The following is a 21,926-nucleotide window of genomic DNA, read 5'->3' as shown; positions in this document are numbered from 1 at the left end:
GCTATGGACATGGGATCTTTACAAGATCAATCTCATTGGATTCAGCTCAAGGAGTCCTTGCTTTGCCATAATACCCGAAAGCTTCTGCAGGTTATTTATTTTATTGTGTTGTTCCTATTTTTTCTCTTTTGGCTATTAGGTAAGGCTCTCCTATTTTCATGTTTCAGCTCTGTTTCTACTTTTGTTTCTAGTAGCTATATGTTAAGAGGTTGAGAACTAGTGTTCCCCTCTATTTCTTTTTGTCAGTTCTTTCTAGTTGGTCAGGTATGAATATTTTCCCATTTTTTGGGTTGAGGGTTTAAGGTTTCACACTATTATACTAGTTGTTTTTGTGTACGATGTTCAAACCTAAATTTTATTGGGTTTTTGTTGCTTTTGTGCCCTAAGATCAAATGGGTTTTATTTTCAAAGTTTTTCAATTTTGGGGTTTTTACCTCAATTTGTGTGCTACCCTATTTTATTTAGTTTTCTTGGCATGATGTTGGTCATGGACCTAGGTCATCTGTTGGGATGCCAATTAGATCTTTGTTGTTCTATTGTATTGCACTGTGATGTGTGCCACATCCATTCTCCCAAGTCTATTTTTGATTGAGTTTTATTTGTGCATTATGTTCTCATCTATTCCTTGTGTTATGATCTTCATGGTGGTGGTGTGCCACACACGAGCATGTATGTGTGCATTTTTTAGGTGACTTGCGAGGCCCAATCTCTCATTTTTATTTCAGTGGAGTTATGATCATTTGGGGTTGGCTTGGGAGTATGCATTCCTATGAACACTCATCGTTGGATGAGCATGGGTAGGGTAGGGTAGTACCATGGAGGGGGCTTCTATCTCACATCTTGGTGACCATTGCCTAGTGGGTTGGCAAAGGAAGTTTTAATTAAGTGATAACTAAATAAAACATTGGGTGGTAATAAAACTTAAGATAATAAAATATTTAGTGTGAGAAACTTCCATTGGGGAGTTGAGCTACATGATTCAAGCTTGGGATTTATGATGCCAAGCAACTCTCCATGTTGTGAGCCCCTACATAGTTACCCATTGAGTGTCTGACCAGGACTTGTAGTACTTTCATTGTCTCATGTTCTTGGTTATAGTCATCATTACTATCTAGCATGCATGATAGCTATGGACATTTTCTTTATATGTGTTTGTGGTTGGATCTTTATCTCCATCAAAATTGCGGGAGTGGACCTATGGTTTTCATGTGGTTGGGAGGCATAGCTACCTATACCACTACTGGGCAATGGGGTACAAATATAGTCTATTGTTCCAGTGCAATTATTTCTTGATGTTTCACTTGATATTTTGGTGTCCAGAGTATGCTTTCTTGTGAATTATGTTTTCATTTGAATGCTTGGATATCATGTTTAGATGATGTTAGTTCATTTGACACATTCCTATATTATGATGTTTAGCATATGATTAGATGATTTTTTTTCTTAGTTGGATTATCTATTTCTTATTGGATTAGCATGTTAGATTTCTTGTTCTTATGATGTTTTTATGCTTTAGAGTGATGTCCTTATAAGACATCTTTGACTATCTAGTTGAAAATTTGGGATGTTACATGCAGGGGATGGCAAGGACGTTCGAGGTCTCATGATGACATTATGGTTGGGAGGAACTATGCATGAGGTTTGTTATGATTCATTTATTGTGATGTTTCTTTTAGTACTTTCCTGCACTGTTGTGTTTAGATGGTTAGATGTAATTTTCATTTTGTAATTATATTGTTTGAGTGTTTATGCCTCAATTATGGATTTGGTACTCCCCAGTGTGGTGGAATTATATTTTATATCTTTTTATCCATAATTTTTTTTGGTGTGTTGTTATTTTTCCTAGTGCAAGAGTGTGGAAGTTTCAAAAGGCTCTTTTCATTTCCTCACGTGGCTTATTGCACTTCCTCACACAAACCTCAGCACTAGTGCAATGCATTTTGGTTGCTAGTCCTGGCATTTCCTTGCATGAGATGGAATTTCCTCATGTGGCTTGGTGTACTTTCTTATGCAAAGAGGTACTTCTTTATGTGAGACTATTAGTTTAAAATTCTCTCAAGCAAAAAATAGGGGGCATCTCTCCTAGTTTTTGGAGAATGCAATTTGGAATTTTGAGTACCCTTTAGGAATTCTAGTGTTTCCATGCTTCAATAGATCGTAGATTTTAGGTTTTTTTTTTCATTTTAGGTATTTGTCCTTCAGTTTGGTCATGTTAGTTTGGTAGAGGCATTTGGAGATCCATTGGTATTTGGATGTTTGGTTAGTCTTTTGTTGCGATCCTTGTGATCCTTGTATGTTGATTGTCATGTGCATCCATACTTGTTTTAAACTTTTTTTATTATCTTGGCTTATATTTATCCTTGTTCCAATGATCTCTAGGCAGGGTACTACAAATCTTCCATCCAATAATTTTGAGGGAATCCACTAGAGTGAAGACGAGATGAATATGCAAATTTTTCTAGTCAAAGACTACATAAGTAATGTGATCTATGATGTTTATATCTACCCATCCCACTTTCATGGAAAAGAAGAGGAGAGATGTTCAATGAGAATGGTGTCAGGGGATCTTTTTTTTGGAAATTCATTAATACTAAAGGTATATATTTTTTCATTAATGGAAACATAATCAATTGGTAAGGTTTTTTGACTTAATTATTAATTTTGGTAGTATCCATCTAAGAAAAATGTTTAAGGTAGGAAGACAAGGTACAATTGGACAATTTTGATCAGTGAGCATAGGCTATTGATAAAATATGGACACAATTTTGGAATATGATAGATAAGGTTTATATATGCTTCATATAAGGCTATGCATGGTTAGTTGTTGTTTGGTACATTTCTTTTAAGAAAGGCTAAATTGGAAAAGTATACATTTATCCAGTAATAGATTTTGAAGCCCAAGAAAATTGGCTTAAGTAATTGAATTGTTTTACCAATTCAATTACTAGAAATTATAGGGATGACCTCATAGATGTTAACCCTTGGATATTATTTATTAATATTTATTTTTAGAATTTGTGCCACACATGTCATGAAGATAATTTGCTAATTGACTAAATAATTATTTGTCAAAGGTTTTAAAGAAATTTAAATTTTGTATGTGAGCATGGAATTATGATGGCTATTGATGATATTTTAATATTGTGATAGTTATATTTGATCCTTGATGTTGTATTGGATTATATGAAAGCTATATTGTAGACTATCAAAAAAAAATTATCTTTTTAATTGGATAGTAAGTCCTCACTACAAAATGAGCTTTTATTTGTGTTACAACTCCTAATAGGGTTGATACCTCCAACAAGGTCAAGTCCTCTAATAAGGACTAAATTTACTAAAAGTATGTTATGAATCCTAATAAAGTGAAAACTCCTAAAAATATTTTTTATACTAGTACATAGTTGTGGGTACCATCCCCATCAAGGTTTTCCCTTGGTCAAGGTTTCCTAAAAAAAAAATCATGGTGTTATAAGTTCTTCATTGACTTATTCTTTTCTTTCTTTTATTTCTATATGTGCATTTTAATGATTAAGTTTCAAAGTAATAATTGGTGTGAAAGTGTTGTAACACTAATTCAACACCCACTGTATTGTTGGATCCTAACACTTTGGTGTATCGAGTTCCAAGATAAATAAGATCCTCCATTTGGTGTTCTTCAAACTATGAAATATTTATCCCCTAAATTTTTCATGTGAATAGGTGGGCCTTCCATGAGATAAAAAAAATTATTCTCAAGCAATGGACTCTTTCTACTAAATTTGAAGATTTTCAAAAAGTTTCTATTGAGCTTGGAGGGGAGAATTATGTGTTATGGATGGCTAAGGAGAAAAGTTTAATAATGAAATAAATTGATATGAAGTTTTAGGAGGAAAATATTGAGACCCCTTCTAGGAGGATTAATAAAATTGAAGCTACATTGAAGATGATTCTTGAGCACAACTTTGAGATTATGTAGTCTTCTATGAAGAACCTGGATGCATTGATCATTTAACTAGATAATTCTAGCCAAGACAAGAGATATATTATTGTGGATAATGAAAATGAAATGGTTACTCTAAATTTCTCTTGTCCTAGAAAGAGGAGCTAGTAAAATAAAGTTGGTTGCTACTTCTCATCCTAGTAATTTGTGAGAGATCAAGAAGGTGGTCAAATGGATGAATGCTCTCAGGGAAGAGGTGGAAAATATCCTCAAGGATCTGGACTATTTTATTTTTTTTGTTGGTTTTCATCTCAGCTCTTGTTGTGTTTTGGTGTTGCCTTTGTATGATTTTCCTTATTTTTTGGTTTTTCCTGTGTGATTTGTTATATATGTTAGTTTTTTTTAGCATTTAGATGTTTTAATTATAGATTTTGTTCTTTTCCATTATTATTTTTTTGTTGAGATCAATGCTTTATCAAATTAAGTAATGATTTTCAAGGATTTTGGGGCCCCTTAAAAACTTATTTTTCCCATACTAAAAAACATAACCAAATTGCATGAAATGTGATGGTCACATAAACCACAAAAGGAGTGGAAAGCCATCACAATGATAAACAAAGAGTAACCTAGTAAAATACATCACTAGCTTAATCGAAAAACCATTATTTACAAAGCCTCACTAGCTTTTTTTCCTCTCTCATTGATAAAGCCTCATTTGGTTGTTTGCATCTCATTGCAAAGCCTTACTGGTTATAAAATAATGTGGCTTGTTGGCTATGAAAACGTGCCACTCTAGAAAACCTTTACACCATCATTATTTTATAAATTAATGGATAAACTATTATATTTATTTTATTATAAAGAATTTCTTAATTATCTCACTTTGATTTGAGACTTATAATATATATATATATATATGTATCTATGTATCTCTCTCTCTCTCTCTCTCTCTCTCTCTCTCTCTCTCTCTCTCTCTCTCTCTCTCTCTCTCTCTGTGTGTGTGCATGTGTATTTGTGTTGGAAAAACATGGTTAACAAATATGGCATCACAATAGTCAAAATAAGTCATCAAAGATAGTTTTCAGGATAGTTTTCAACCTTTTGGATTAGAAAATTATGCTTAACAAAAAACTTTTAAGTGATAAGGGTATGTGCAGGATCATGGTGTACCAAACTATGGCCTTAAGTGGCAGTGAAAAATCAGAAAATCAGGGTTATGTCAACTTGACACATAATTTTAAAGTGGTTATGGACTTTATATCAAAAAGTTGTAAGAAAATAATTTGTAAGAAATTGAATTTTGTTTCTAAACTACTAGGCCTTATCAGGAGAAAAAAATAATTGATTGGTCAAAAGGTTGAATTTTAATGCAGTACTAAAAAAATTTCAGGGCAAAAATAAAAAGTAGGTGTATGTCTGACCACCTTAATCAAAATCAAATGATAATATTTTTTTAATATAATTATAGATATGAAAAGTAGACTCGTGCCCGGATGTGACGCATATTTTTTGGTATTTTTATTCCAAATAAATAATTAAATATGATTTTTTTACCAAAAAAATTTCGAAAAAAAAAAAGTCTCGTGTCTGACCACCTTAATTAATAGAAAATTTTACCAAATTTAATTTTATTTTATTTTTTCTTATACTAGGCGAAGCATAGAATGTGACGCAACTTTTAGATTTAAAAAATGTTATACCGTTTGAAAATTATAGTTTTTTTCAATCAGTATGTCAATCAGCACTTTACAATAATCTTCATTGATAATTAACTAATAAATAGTTATCTATCTCAGAATTTGACAGAAATTATATTGATGGAATCTTCAGAGCGATATTAAAAAACCCTTTTCATTTCATTCAATTTCAATCAAAATAACATTGTCAGACGACTACCCGAAGTCTGAGTATCACTAAAACCCTCTTCAAACACGTCTTTTGGGTTGACCGGGTAGGCTTGGTAAATACCAAGCCTAATCGAATATCGAATTTGAAATCGGATATCGGATTTGAAATTGGATATCGGATTTCAAATCGGATATACGATTTGAAATCGGATATCCGATATGGCTAGGTGAATTTTGGTGGGAAATTTGAAATTCCAACCCATTTTGGAGGGAAAACCGGAATTAAGACTTATAGCTTATGATTTATAAATTATTTTTGTTATATTACTATGTAAATATGTATTATAATATTATATATATATATTATAACGTAATGTAAAGATATAACATATAATATATTAATATATAATAATATATTATGTTATTCTCATTATAATCTATAAATATAATTTATATTATTATTATTTTTACTAAATATAATAACGTAATATATATATATTATATATATAAGTATGTTATTAATATATATATATAATAACGTAATATTTTTATTAAATATAATAACCTTATATATATATATATATATATATATATGTTATTAATATATATAATAACATAATATATATATATATATAAGTATGTTATTAATATATATATAATAACGTAATATATATTATAACATAATATTTTATAGCTTATAATTTATAAAAAAAAATTATATTACTATGTAAATATGTATTATAATATATATATATATATATATATATATATATATATATATATATATATATAACGTAATGTAAAGATATAACATATAATATATTAATATATAATAATATATTATGTTATTCTCATTATAATCTATAAATATAATTTATATTATTATTATTTTTACTAAAGATAATAACGTAATATATATATATCTATATATATATATATATATATATATATATATATATATATATATATGTTATTAATATATATATATAATAACGTAATATTTTTATTAAATATAATAACCATATATATATATATATATATATATATATATATATATATATATATATATATATATATATATATATATATATATAGATATATAGATATATAGATATGTGTGTGTGTGTGTGTTATTAATATATATTATTATATTAATATGTATGTTATTAATATATATGTATATTATTAATATATATGAGTCAAAGGGGGTCATAGGTTGACCTATGACCCCCTTCGACCCATTACATAACAACATATGTCCCTAGGGGTCCTAGGAACCCTAGTGACATATTAGAATCGTTCTTATGGGTCGAAGGAGGTCATAGGTTGACCTATGAACCCTTTCGACGCATTACATTATGACATATGTCCCTAGGGGTCTTAGGACCCCTAAAGACATATTAGAATCGTTCTTATGGGTCAAAGGGGGTCATAGGTTGACTTATGACCTCATTCAACCCATTAAATGATGGCATATGTCCCTAGGGGTCTAGGACCCATAGGGACATATTAGAATCGTTCTTATGGGTCAAAGGGGGTCATAGGTTGACCTATGACCCCCTTCGACCCATTAAATGATGACATATGTCCCTAGGGGTCCTAAGACTCCTAGGGACATATTAGAATCGTCCATATGGGTCAAAGGACGTCATAGGTTGACCTATGACCCCCTTTGACCTATTACATGACGATATATGTCCCTAGGGGTCCTAGCACCCCTAAGGACATTTTAGAATCATTCATATGGGTTGAAGGGGCTCATAGGTTGACTTATGATCCCCTTCGACCCATTACATAATGACATATGTCCCTAGAGGTCCTAGGACCCCTAGGGACATATTAGAATCATTCTTATGGGTCGAAGGGGGTCATAGGTTGACCTATGACCCCCTTTCGACACATTACATAATGACATATGTCCCTAGGGGTCTTGCGACCCCTAGGGACATATTAGAATCGTTCATATGGGTCAAAGGGGGTCATAGGTTGACCTATGACACCCTTCGACCCATTACATGAAGACATTTGTCCCTAGGGTTCTTAAGACCCCTAGGGACATATTAGAATCGTTCATATGGGTCAAAGGAGGTCATAGGGTGACCTAGGACCCCCTTCGACCCATTAAATGATGACATATATCCCTAGGGGTTCTAGGACCTGTAGGGACATATTAGAATTATTCATATGGATCAAAAGAGATCATAGGTTGACCTATGAACCCCTTCGACCCATTAAATGATGACATATGTCCCTAGGGGTCCTAAGACCCATAGGGATATATTAGAATTGTTCATACGGATCAAAGGGAGTCATAGGTTGACCTATGACCCCCTTCGACCCATTAAATGATGACATATGTCCCTAAAGGTCCTAGGACGCTTAGGGACATATTATAATTGTTCATATGGGTCAAAAGAGGTCATAGGTTGACCTATGACCCCCTTTGACTCATTACATGACAACATATGTCCTGAGGACCCCTAGGGACATATGAGAATAATTTTTATGGGTCAAAGGGGGTCATAGGTTGACCTATGACCCCATTCGACACATTACATGACGGCATATGTCCCTAGGGGTCCTAGGTCCCCTAGGGACATATTAGAATCGTTCATATGGGTCGAAGGGGGTCATAGGTTGACCAATGATCTCCTTCGACCCATTAAATGACGACATATGTACCTAGGGGTCCTAGGACCACTAGGGACATATTAGAATTGTTCATATGGGTCAAAGGGGGTCATTGATTGACCTATGACCCCCTTTGACCCATTACATGATGACATATGTCCCTACGACCCCTAGGGACATATGAGAATCGTTCTTATGGGTCAAAGGGGATCATAGGTTGACCTATGACCCCCTTCAATGCATTACATGATGACATATGTCCCTAGGGGTCCTAGGACCCCTAGGGAAATATTAGAATCGTTCTTATGGGTCAAAGGTGGTCATAGGGTGACCTATGACACCCTTCAACCCATTACATGACGACATATGTCTCTAGGGGTGCTAGGACCTCTAGAGACATATTAGAATCATTTTTATGGGTCAAACAGGATCATAGGTCAACCTATGACCCCCTTTGACCCATTACATGATGACATATGTCCCTATGGGTCATAGGAAACCTAAAGACATATTACAATTGTTCATATGGGTCAAAGGGGGTCATAGGTTGACCTATGACCCCCTTTGACCCATTACATGATGACATATGTCCCTAGGGGTCCTAGGACCCCTAGGAACATATTAGAATGCTTCTTATGGGTCAAAGGGGGTCATAGGTTGACCTATGACCCCCTTCGACAAATTACATAATGACATATGTCCAAAGGGGTCATAGAAACTCTAAAGACATATTAGAATCATTCTTATGGGTTAAAGGGATTCATAGGTTGACCTATGACCCCATTTGACCCTTTACATGATGACATATGTCCCTAGGGGTCCTAGGACCCCTAGGGACATATTAGAATCGTTCTTATGGGTCAAAGGGGGTCATAGGGTGACCTATGACACCCTTCAACCCATTACATGACGACATATGTCCCTAGGGGTCCTAGGACCCCTAGGGACATATTAGAATCATTTTTATGGGTCAAATGGGGTCATAGGTCAACCTATGACCCCCTTTGACCTATTACATGATGACATATGTTCCTACGGGTCATAGGACACCTAAGGACATATTAGAATTGTTCATATGAGTAAAAGGGGGTCATAGGTTGACTTATGATCCCATTTGACCCATTAAATGATGACATATATCACTAGGGCTCCTAGGACCCCTAGGGACATATTAGAATTGTTCATTTGGGTCAAAAGAGGTCATAGGTTGACCTATGACCCCCTTCGACCCATTAAATGATGACATATGTCCCTAGGGGTCCTAGGACCCCTAGGGACATATTAGAATTGTTCATATGGGTCAAAGGGGGTCATAGGTTGACCTATGACCTCCTTTGAACTATTACATGATGACATATGTCCCTAGGACCCCTAGGGACATATGAGAATTGTTCTTATGGGTCAAAAGGTGGCATAGGTTGATCTACGACCCCCTTCGACACATTACATGTCGACATATGTCCCTATGGGTCCTAGGGCCCCTAGGAACATATTAGAATCATTCATATGAGTCGAAGGGGGTCATAGGTTGACCTATGATCCCCTTCGACCCATTAAATGACAACATTTGTCGCTAGGGGTCCTACGACCCCTAGGGACATATGAGAATCGTTCTTATGGGACAAAGGGGGTCATAGGTCATTACATGATGACATATGTCCCTAAGGGTCCTCGGAACCTTAGGGACATATTAGAATCATTCTTAGAGGTTTAAGGGGGTCATAGGTTGACCTATGACCCCCTTTCTTCTATTACATGATGACATATGTCCCTAGGAGTCATACGACCCCTTAGGGACATATTAGAATGCTTCTTATGGGTCAAAGGGGGTGATAGGTTGACCTATGACCCCCTTCGACGCATTATGTGATGACAGATGTCCAAAGGGGTCCTAGGACCCCTAGAGACATATTAGAATCATTCTTATGGGTCAAAGGGGGTCATAGGTTGACATATGACCCCCTTCAAACCATTAAATGATGACATATGTCCCTAGGGGTCTTAGGACCCCTAGGGACATATTAGAATCATTCATATGGGTCAAAGGGCATCATAGGTTGACCTATGACCCCCTTTAACCCATTACATGATGACATATGTCCCTAGGGGTTCTAGCACCCCTAGGGACATATTAGAATCATTCATATGAGTCGAAGGGGGTCATAGGTTGACTTATAATCCCCTTCGACCCATTACATAATGATATATGTCCCTAGAGGTCCTAGGACCCCTAGGGACATATTAGAATCATTCTTACGGGTCAAAGGTGGTCATAGGTTGACCTATGACCCGCTTCGACACATTACATGATGACATACGTCCCTAGGGGTCCTCGAAACCCTAGGGACATATTAAAATTGTTCTTATGAGTCAAAGGGGGTCATAAGTTGACAATTGACCCACTTCGACACATTACATGATGACATATGTCCCTAGGGGTCCTAGGACCCCTAAGAACATGTAATAATGCATCATATGGATCAAAGGGTGTCATAGGTTTACCTATGACGCCCTTCAACCCATTAAGTGATGACATATGTACATAGGAGTCCCAGGACACCTAGGGACATATTGCAATCATTCTTATGGGTCAAAGGCAGTCATAGGTTGACCTATGATCCCTTTCGACCCATTAAATGATAACATATGTTCCTAGGGGTCCTAGGACCCCCAAGGACATATTAGAATCGTTCTTATGGTTCAAAGGGGGTCATAGGTTGACCTATGACCCCCTTCGACCAATTACATGACCACATATGTCCTTAGGGGTCCTAGGACCCCTAAGGACATATTAGAATCGTTCTTATGGGTCAAAGGGGCTCATAGGGTGACCTATGACCCCCTTCGACCCATTAGATGATGACATATGTCCTTATCGGTCAAAGGGAGTCATAGGTTGACTTATGACCCTCTTCGACACATTACATGACGACATATGTCCCTAGGGGTCCTAGGACACCTAAGGACATATTAGAATGCTTCATATGGGTCAAAGGGTGTCATAGGTTGACCTATGACCTCCTTCGACCCCTTAAATGATGACATATATAGCAAGGGGTCCTAGGACCCCTAGGGACGTATTAGAATCGTTCATATGGGTCAAGGGGCAATTACATGACGACATATGTCCCTAGGGTTCCTAGGACCCCTAGGGACATATAAGAATCATTCTTATGGGTCTAAGGGGGTCATAGGTTGACCTATGACCCCCTTCGATCCATTACATGATGACATATGTCCCTAAGGGGTCCTAGGAACCCTAGGGACATATTAGAATCGTTCTTATGAGTCAAAGGGGCCCATAGGGGTACCTATGATCCCCTTCGACCTATTAAATGATGACATATGTTCTTAGGGGTCCTAGGACCCCTAGGTAGATATTAGAATCATTTTTATGGGTTGAAGAGGGTCATAAATTAACCTATGAGCCACTTTGACCCATATGAACGATTCTAATATGTCCCTAGGGATCGTAGGACCCCTAGGGACATATGTCATTATGTAATGGGTTGAAGGGGGTCATAGGTCAAACTATGACCCCATTTGACCCATATGAACAATTCTAATATATCCCAGGGGTCCTAGGACACCTAGGGACATGTCATCATGTAATTTGTCGAAGGGGGTCATAGGGGTCATAGTTCAACCTATGATGCCCTTGAACCCATAAGAATGATTCTAATATGTCTTTAGGGGTCCTAGGACCGTTAGGGACATATGTCGTCATTTAAAGGGTCAAAGGGGGTCATAGGACAACGTATGACCCCCTTTGACCCATAAGAATGATTCTAATATGTCCCTAGGGGTCCTAGGACCGCTAGGTACATATGTCATCATTTAATGGGTCGAAGGGGGTCATAGGTCAACCTATGACCCCCTTTGACCCATATGAAGCATTCTAATATGTTCGTAGGGGTCCTAGGATCCCTAAGGACATATGTCGTCATATAATGGTTCGAAGGGGGTCATAGGTCACCCTATGACCCCCTTTGACCCATAAGAACAATTCTAATGTCCCTAGGGGTCCTAGGACCCCTAAGGACATATCTTGTCATTTAATGGGTAAAAGGGGGTCATAGGTCATCATATGACCCCGTTTGACCCATATGAAGCATTCTAATATGTCCCTAAGGGTCTTAGGACCCCTAGGGACATATGTCATCATGTAATGTGTCGAAGGTGGTCATAGGTCAACCTATGACCCCCTTTGACCCATAAGAATGATTCTAATATGTCCCTAGGGGTCCTAGGACCCCTAGGGATATATGTCATCATTTAATGGGTAGAAGGGGGTCATAGGTCAACCTATGACACCCTTTGACCCATATGAAGCATTCTAATATGTCCTTAGGTGTCCTAGGACCCCTAGGGACATATGTCATCATTTAATGGGTTGATGGGGGTCATAGGTCACCCTATGACCCCCTTTGACCCATAAGAACGATTCTAATATCTCCCTGGGGGTCCTAGGACCCCTAGGGACATATGTCGTCATGTAATTGGTCAAAGGGGGTCATAGGTCAACCTATGACCCCCTTTGACCCATAAGAACGATTCTAATATGTCCCTAGGGGTCCTAGGACCCCTAGGGACATATGTCATCATTTAATGGGTCAGAGGGGGTCATAGGTCAACCTATGACCCCCTTTGACCCATATGAAGCATTCTAATATGTTCGTAGGGGTCCTAGGATCCCTAAGGACATATGTCATCATGTAATGGTTCGAGGGGGGTCATAGGTCGCCCTATGACCCCCTTTGACCCATAAGAACAATTCTAATATGTCCCTAGGGGTCCTAGGACCCCTAAGGACATATCTTGTCATTTAATGGGTAAAAGGGGGTCATAGGTCATCATATGACCCCATTTGACCCATATGAAGCATTCTAATATGTCCCTAAGGGTCTTAGGACCCCTAGGGACATATGTCATCATGTAATGTGTCGAAGGTGGTCATAGGTCAACCTATGACTCCCTTTGACCCATATGAATGATTCTAATATGTCCCTAGGGGTCCTAAGACCCCTAAGAACATATGTCATCATTTAATGGGTCGAAGGGGGTCATAGGTCAACCTATGACCCCCTTTGATCCATATGAACGATTCTAATATGTCCCTACGGGTCCTAGGACCCCTAGGGACATATGTCGTCATATAATGGGTCAAAGGGGGTCATAGGTCAACCTATGACCCCCTTAGACCCATATGAAAGATTACTATGTCATCATGTAATGGGTCGTGAACAATTCTAAGACGTTCCTAGGGGTCCTAGGACCCCTAGGAAAATATGTCATCATGTAATTGGTCAAAGGGGGTCATAGGTCAACCTATGACCCCCTTTGACTCATAAGAATGATTCTAATATGTCCCTAGGGCTCCTAGGACCCCTAGGGACATATGTCATTATTTAATGGTTTGAAGGGGGTCATAGGTCAACCTATGACCCCCTTTGACCCATATGAACGAATCTAATATGTTCCTAGGGGTCCTAAGAACCCTAGGGACATACGTCGTCATGTAATATGTCGAAGGGGGTTAGAGGTTAACCTGTGACCTCCTTTGAGCCATAAAAATGATTCTAATATGTCCCTAGGGGTCCTAGGACCCCTAGGGAGATATGTCATCATTTGATGGGTTGAAGAGGGTCATATGTCAACCTATGACCCGCTTTGACCCATATGAAGTATTCTAATATGTTCCTAGGGGTCCTAGGACCCCTATGGACATATGTCGTCAGGTAATGGGTCGAAGGGGGTCATAGGTCACCCTATGACTCCCTTTGACCGATTAGAAGGATTCTAATATGTCCTTAGGGGTATTAGGACCCCTAGGGACATATGTAGTCATGTAATGGGTCAAAGGGGATTATAGGTCAACCTATGACCCCCTTTGACCCATAAGAATGATTGTAATATGTCCTTAGGGGTCCTAGCACCCCTATGGACAAATGTCATCATTTAATGGGTTGAAGGGGGTCATAGGTCAACCTATGACCCCCGTTGATCCATAAGAATAGTTCTAATATGTCCCTAGGGGTCCTAGGATCGGTAGGGACATATGTTGTCATTTAACGGGTCAAAGGGGGTCATTGGTAAACCTATGACCTCCTTTGACCCATATGAATGATTCTAATATGTCCCGAGGGATCCTAGGACCCCTGGGGACATATGTCATCATGTAATGGGTCGAAAAGGGTCATAGGTCAATCTATGACCCCCTTTAACCCTTATGAATGATTCTAATATGTCCCTAGGGATCCTAGGACCCCTGGGGACATATGTCATCATTTAATGGGTTGAAGATTCTAATATGTCCCTAGGGGTCCTAGGACCCCTAGGGATATATGTTGTCATTTAATGGGTCGAAGGGGGTCATAGGTCAACTTATGACCCCCTTTGACCCATATGAAAAATTCTAATATGTCCCTAGGACCCCTATGGACATATGTCGTCATGTAATGGGTCAGAGGGGGTTAGAGGTCAACCTATGACCCCCTTGTGACCCATAAGAATGATTGTAATATGCCCCTAGGGGTCCTAGGACCCCTAGCTATATATGTCATGATTTAATGGGTCGAAGGGGGTCATAGGTTAACCTATGACACCGTTTGACCCAAATGAAGCATTCTAATATGTCCCTAGGTGTCTTAGGACCACTAGGGACATATTTCGTCATGTAATGTGTCGAAGAGGGTCATATATCAACATATGACCCCCTTTGATCCATAAGAACGATTCTAATATGTCCTTAGGGGTCCTAGGACCCCTAGGGACATATGTCGTCATCTAATGGGTCGAAGGGGGTCATAGGTCACCCTATGAGCCCCTTTGACCCATAAGAATGATTCTAATATGTCCCTAGGGGTCCTAGGACCCCTACAGACATATGTCATCATTTAATGGCTCAAAGAGGGTCATAGGTCAACCTATGACCCCCTTTGACCCATATGAAGCATTCTAATATGTCCCTAGGTGTCTTAGGACCCCTAGGGACATATGTCATCATGTAATGTGTCGAAGGGGGTCATAGTTCACCCTATGACCCCCTTCAAACCATATGAAAGATTCTAATATGTACCTAGGGGTCTTAGAACCCTTAGGGACATATGTCATCGTGGAATGTGTCGAAGGCGGTCATATGTCACCCTATGATTCCTTTCGACCCATATGAATGATTCTAATATGTCCCTAGGGGTCTTAGAACCCCTAAGGACATATGTCATCGTGGAATGTGTTGAAGGTGGTCATTGGTCACCCTATGACCCCCTTTGACCCATATGAATGATTCTAATATGTCCCTAAGGGTCCTAGGACCCCTAGGGACAAATGTCATCTTGTAATATGTCGAAAGGGTTCATAGGTCATCCTGTGACCCCCTTCGACCCATATAAACTATTCTAATATGTCCCTAGGGGTCCTAGGATCCCTTAGGGACATATGTCATCATGGAATGTGTCGAAAGGGGTCATAGGTCATCCTGTGAGCCCTTTTGACCCATATAAATGACTCCACTAGAAATAATATAGTAAAAATAATAATAATATAGTATAAATTTACATATGATAATAATAATAATAATATATTATAGATTATAATTTATATATGATAATAATAATAATATGTATTAATAACATATATATAATATATTACGTTATTATATTTAATAAAAATATAGTAAATATAATAATAATATATTATAATAATATATATTATATTTATAGATAATAATAATAATAATAACATAATATATTATTATATATTAATAGATTATATATTATATCTTTACATTACGTTATATATATATATATAATATTATATTATATTATTATATAATATATAGATTATATATTATTTTATATATAATAGTTATGTTATTATATTATATATTTATAGATTATATATTATATCTTTACATATTTCATAACTCAAATTAGTTATATCACTTACAAATTTGTTTTTCCCTCTAATTTTTGTCCATTTTCCCTCCAATTTTTATGTCGCCGATATCGGATATTGGATCTCATATCGGATATCCGATAAGGCTTGGGCCTTACTTTCCAGGTTTGGTACCTGGATAGGTGAAAAAAAGTCAGAGCGGATTTTGAAGCGCTTTTAGACGTGTTCAAACTCTATTTTTTTCACATTGCCACTTTTTGGCACACCATGATCCTGCACATACCCATAAAATATACCACAAGCTTCAAATTTGTCTTTTAGTAATGGAAAAAATAAATAGCAAACTTCGGGCTCAAAATTGTTACCAACAAAATAGACCAAGTTACCTAAAACGAACAACCAAAGTCACCATGAATTACAACTACCTTATTATAATGTCTTGCAAGATTCTATATTCCTTTGCAAGAAAGTTTTGTGACCTAACAAATCACAGTTGGGGTTTGAGTCAAAACAACCATAATGATATTGATAACCACCAATACAATGATTTGTAATAACAATACCTTGAATGCTTATAATGATTATAGTGTGAAAAGATGTCAAATAAATTACTTAATAATAACATTTTTTTATTAAAAAAATCCAAAGTCAAGAGACCAAAATTATTACCTTATCATGACTACAAGCTACTTGTTTATATCAAGGTCACAATGTTTTTATGCCAATTCTTTGTTTATATGATCACAAACTTTATACCATTGATATTCTTGCATAAAACAAGTCATTTATTACTTAAAACTCCTTGTGTGAAATAATTCATTGATAACTCACCAATTTTATGTAAATAAGTGATTAATAACTTATCAACCAAATGGTGATACTATATTACTACCTTATTAAAACCAAGGATGCATATTCTATTAATATATTATTTATGACTAGAATGAACATACCTAGTAAATACCTTAATTAGGCCAAATATGCACACTAAATGATGATAATGCAAAGTATTGATAAAAAATTATCATTGGTTGTTGAGTTATATATACCAAATATCATGTCAACTATGTAATGTCAATTATTTCCAAGCATGTAGTAATCATCATATATATTGAAATGCATAATTGAAACATGTCACATTGCATGTACATGTCCACTAACATGACTAATAAATGAGTGTCTTATACATGTTTATTAAAATGATGTATCCCACATACCATCATATATAATCATTTTTGTGAATTCCTTCATATCATTAATATATAAACAATTTTGTGTCTTCTTGCATACAATCACTATAGTGATCTTCTGTACCATCAATTGGTTTTTTTATCAAGTGTGTTTTTGCATTAAGGAAAATAATAATAACATAATATAGGTGTCAATCATGAAAATTTACAGCATTTAGGGGCTTACAATTCACGATGGTACATTTGGCCTCTACTTTAAAGAGGTCTATGATATTACATACATACAGAAACTAAAGTTAAAATAGAAAATGATAAAGTATATTCCAAAGTTGAATAAAATCTCCCACTACAAAATACTAGCCAAAAATGTTAGGAATGAAATTATAGAAAACCACTTTGTTAGTTGAAAATCATAAACTACCTTGGGCTTACTAAAGGAATGATCAATTTTGAGGGTAGTTATATGACCCATACTTTGGCTTGATAATAAGGAAGGTGAAATAGGGTATCATATTTACTGCAATAAATTGTGAACACAAATTTATTGAAAAGTTTTATCAATAGGTTTAAATATGAACTTAAAACATCTCATAGAATATTTGGATTAATAGGTAACTAAATCATGATCTAAATACAAAAACCTTTGTGAGAATCAAAACTCTCTAGCTTGAGATATGAATGACTAAGTGGGTACGGGTATTAAATGATCTAGCCTACTATTAAAGTTTTTTGTGTTATGGAATCATGGTGAAGATAATAAGACAACCATTAATGACACATACTATTCATTTATGTTGTGTTAGGTGATCTGTGTGTGTGTGTGTGTGTGTGTGTGTGTGTGTGTGTGTGTGTGTGTGTGTGTGTGTGTGTGTGTGTGTGTGTGTGTGTGAGAGAGAGAGAGAAGAAATGAGAGGGGGAAATGGTCTAAACATTATGTTATAATAGTTCCACCTATCAAAGATAATTTAAATATGGAGTTAATGGTCTAGTGCATGCTAGTCTATTCATGAAATTCTATGAAAAATATAGGTTGAAATTTCTATAAAATTGTGTTATGTTAGTCAACCCATGAAAAGCATAAATAAAATAGTCTAGAAAATTATGATATAGTAAACCAATTATGAAAAATTATGCAAAGGAGAAGCCAAATATGCTCGCAAAGTTGTGTTATGCTAGTTCGACCAATCCTAAGGATAACCAAGGAAAGCAATACATCCAAGGAAATCCACCCAAAATACACAAAGGGTAGTGATTTGGCCCTAAAAAAAATTATTATGCTAGTGTACTCTACTCTTTTTGGTAAAAGTAATTAGAAAATTTACAATAAGAAGGGCATATTTTCCCCCTTAAGATGAAGAAATAGGAGTACTTTGACATCTTAAGGAAAAGAGGAAAAAGGATAAGAATAAAAATATAAATATATACCACACAACAAGTTTAAAGGGATCCTTTAGAAAGATGTTGAAATGATAAAGAAATACTAAACAAAATAACATTATTAATTAGAGAGGAGAACACGAGTTTAGACCTTCCTCATTACTAGATAGAGGGATTCTTAATGAAGGATGACACACTTTTATCCCTCAAGTAATTAATTTGTTTATCATGGATACCCCAAGAGGTTATGATCAAGGATACATATTGGTTTTTTAAGATAACATACCTAATGCAAAAAAAAAAAAAAATCTATTTAATATTGGATAGCACATGATAAAAACATTCCACTAAAGTAAGAGGAAATAGAATCTTTAGAAAGGAAACAAGAGTAAATACTACTCTTTCCACCTCTACTATCTTAAAATGGACACACTTTCATTTTAAGACCTTTTAGCACCCTTTTCCATAAGTCCTCTCTAAGATCATGGATGGACTTGTGCTCAATGTCTCTTCTTCTCTTCTCTTCTTCTATTTCACTATTCTTTTTCTTCTCTCTCTCTCTCTCTCTCTCTCTCTCTCTCTCTCTCTCTCTCTCTCTCTCTCTCTCTCTCTCTCTCTCTGGCATGGTCTTCTAGGTATTTTTTTTCTACCATTTTGACCATATCATTTTTTTATCTTCCAGTTTCACTTGTACCCTCTTCTAGGCCTTTTTGAGGCATGTTTGTCCTAACCCCTAGGACTAGGTCAACCTAGAGTGGACTAGATCAACCAATAATTTGTGGTGACTAACTAGGGAAATATTGTACATACTCCATAATTCCTTGGAATTTTTGGGCCAACATGTTGTAACTAATTTAACCCTAAAGAAAAAAAAAATACTTGTATAAAAGGGCTTAGTGTTAAGGATTTTCATAAGGTGTGATGTGAAAATTGCTTCTTACAATGGTATTGAGCTGCAAGGGATTACAAATTATAATCAAGTTATAATCACTAGATCATAATAATATTGGACTTGCTATTTGGTGAACATAGCCTAGGAATTGGGTGAACCACATTAAATCTTGGTGTCTTGTGTTCTCTTCTATGCGATTTATTATTTTATGATATTGTTTATATTTGTATCTAATTGTTAATTCTATCTATGGTTTATCCTAGCAAGTGGTATGTTGGCGCTCAAAATTGCATGGTCAATTTTGAGCACTATTGAAAAATTCAAGCCTATAAATGCTTCGTGAAGCTTATGTACCTCGCAGTTGAGTTAATGCGTAAATGGTGTTTAATATTTCTAACACCTTCCATTCAGCCTGCCTACCTATTCCATGAAGATAAATCATCATTCTGAGCTATTTGGCGGAGTCCTTTTTCAAGCATTTGTCAAATTTGCAATTCTGCCCTAGTATCAAACAGCGTCAGGAGGCCTTGTTTGCCACTGAATATCTCGTACCCAGAATTGTTTCATGACTCACCACTTTGGAGCTATCTAGTGTCCATACCTGAGAACCTATGTTTCAGATTTTGAGTCGTTTCAAGTTTGTTTGAGTAGGTTTTGAATCCCTCAAAGTTGGTCAATTACTATTTTTATGATTGATACACTTTGCACCTAATTCTAGGAGGCCCTGTTTGACATGCTATAACTTTGACCCAGTTGACCAAAATCTTGAATTTCTTTTTGTGTTGCATTTTACACGTCAGAGACTTGTTATGTTTCAAGTTTCATCTCATGATGAATCTGTTTGATCAGTTTTCAAACTCGATTCCAAACACAAATTGTAACTTTTTACTGGTGTCAGCATTTGCAAATTGATTGGAACCCCTATTCGGGACATCATATCTCATGATCCGTGATTGGTCAAGTTGAATGGATTGTACCCTTGCATTGTCCTCCGAAAATACTATAAGTATGTCATTTTTTAAGCCTTGACGAATCCGTCTGCACACTTTTCAAAGGTCATTCCATTCACAAAAAATGGTGTTTTACTGATGATCATTGTCCTGCTAATCCAGATAGCCCACTTTGCATTCTTTCCAAATGCGTCCTGTGATCCGTCATGAGCTAAAATTGTAGAATCATACTCACCTCATGATAATCTACCAGTACCCCAATTTTCAGAGCCTCAAGTGCCCATTTGCTCAATTGTCCAGGCCATTTCAAAATGAAATTTCCAGCCTTTTGACATGTTTATTTGCAGGTGAATTTAAGTTGGCAACTTCAGGGGTCGATATCTTTTGACCCCGATGTCGTCATGCAATGAGATCTGGCAGGCCTGTTGAACATGTCAGAAAGAATAGAGATCCTGAGTTTCAGGGCTTGGTCAGGTGTTTGGATCAGTTTTTTAAGGCCAGTCAATGGACCTATGGGCATGAAATTGACAATTTGCATAAAAGGGTGAAAGTGAGTTTTCAAGTTGAGTCAATGGTGCAAATGGATTTCAATTGTTTTCAGGTGATGAATGGATTAGTTTACCAGTTCAGGTGTCTGAAAATGAAATTTTTTTTTATAGCTGAACCCACTTTGAGGTTCGACTAATTACATCAAATTAAAGAAGAGGCTGAGCAAATTGAAAGTTTTAAAAGGGAAACTTACAATGCGAAATGTGGTGTTTGAATTAATGTTTCTTAACTCATTATAAAGAAAGAAATTGGTTCCTTTAGATGCATTATAAGAAACGTTTAGAACATCAGTAGGAGAAAAGATGAAGTGTTTCCATTTTCCATTGAGGTGAAGGTAATTAAAACGAAGTTGCAAAACAACTAAAGTATAACTTTTAATACAAAGAGTCTCCATGCAAGCAAAGAATAGGGAGCTTCCAGCAGTGAAAGAAGCCCCATGTTTTTGGTGAAGACAGAGGCTTACATTTAAAACAAGGGTAGCAATGTAAGAAAATAATTCACAGCCTTTTAAATACTAAGTTGTCCAGTGACAGTCCACAACATGAAATCAGCAATGCCTAAGTTGGCAAAGAAGAACACAAGAATCAAAGCCACCCAATACAAGCTGAAAAAAGACCCTGCTCAAGGAAAACGAAGCCGCTACAAAAGACACAATTTCCACGCATAAAGAATAAA

This window comes from Cupressus sempervirens, chromosome 11 (assembly GCF_028749045.1).
Source record: "Cupressus sempervirens isolate cs-2001-9-10 chromosome 11, ASM2874904v1, whole genome shotgun sequence".
NCBI lineage: Eukaryota > Viridiplantae > Streptophyta > Pinopsida > Cupressales > Cupressaceae > Cupressus > Cupressus sempervirens.
Note: the sequence above shows the minus strand (reverse complement) of the source record.